The following is a 1,391-nucleotide window of genomic DNA, read 5'->3' on the forward strand; positions in this document are numbered from 1 at the left end:
TTTTTTTACATGTGCTTTATTACAAATAATTGATTTGGCTTTCACAAGATTGTGATCCTGTATCAGAAGTGACTTTTGTGATCAAGTAAGTTCGCACCCATGAGAATTGTATAAGGGTAAGTACTCTCAAGGGACCTTCATTACACATTCAATTTGTTTTTCTGCACACATACAGACATAAAAAGGCAGCACAGTTTGTCTTTGCGCTTCTTCTCTTTTTTTATGGTCATCGATTCTTGGCTATTTGATGTGTGCAATTGAAACGTCCGATTGACCAGACGTTTTGGAAGTCTCGTTCGTTTCCCATGCGGGCTAATTGGAGTTGTACTGGCATGACTGGGAATAGCTGCCTGTGTGCAAAACTTGCTTCGTCTTCCATTTCTGAAATCAGCTTCCTACTTTCATTAGGACTTTGCTGACTATCCTACACACCCTACAGGTAAGGCTAGTGGAGCCACGGCAGAAACAAATTTATCAGAAATCGACGCACTTTAACACTTGTTTTTGCCACAGATGCAGATTTCGAGATGCTCCTAGCGTTTAAAGCCATTTGAACAGGGATGCCCGGTGCTAGGCAGCGGATCAATGGCAGAGCGAGCTGGCTTGTTAGTCTAGGGTTATGATTCTGGCTTTGGGTGCGAGATGTCCATGCTGCAATTCCTGGACGAGCCTTTGGTGAGGCTTGGTCCTGAATCTCTTCTGTCTCTTTAGTGTCATAGGCTATAAGGAAATTTTTGGCAAATTGGTAAGAAGTCCAGTCAGAACCAGGCCGGTTAGCTCAGTTGATTAGAGCGTGGTGCTTATAACGCCAAGTTTCGATCCCCCTGCGGCCAGCCTCTTTTGTTCTCTGGGATGTCATCTCTGCTCTTCTCGCAAAGTGACGGGTGGTCTTATTGAAATCCCTGCTGTTTAGACCACTGGCTTATGTGGCTGAAATTACTCAGTTGGGGGAGCGTTAGACTGAAGATCTAAAGGTTCCTGGTTCCCTTCCTGGTTTCGGCAGATGCTCCCTGTCCTCGACTTTTGGTAGACGTGGGCCTGTGACCAAAATTCACTGTGAACCAACCCCGCTGTCTAAATGGCTCCCCATAGCCACAACACTATCTGCCTTCCAAATGACCGCCATTGAGAAAAGGCTAGTGGAGCCACGGCAGAAACGAATTGATCCGAAATCGACGCACTCTAACACTTGTTTTTGCCACAGGTGCAGATTTTGTGATGCTCCTTGCGTTTACAGTTTTTTCAATTGCTTAAGCACAATTTTGAAAACAGGTCCCGGTTTTTCAAAGCCCTTCACACATTTAGCACAAAACTACACCAAAGTAGCACAACACCTCAGATAATTTGCAAAATGGAACACTTTTGTCAAAACTATACAATGTCTTATAAAA

The sequence above is a fragment of the Sinocyclocheilus rhinocerous genome, unplaced genomic scaffold (genome assembly GCF_001515625.1).
Source record: "Sinocyclocheilus rhinocerous isolate Xijiao unplaced genomic scaffold, SAMN03320098_v1.1 scaffold13489, whole genome shotgun sequence".
Lineage (NCBI taxonomy): Eukaryota > Metazoa > Chordata > Actinopteri > Cypriniformes > Cyprinidae > Sinocyclocheilus > Sinocyclocheilus rhinocerous.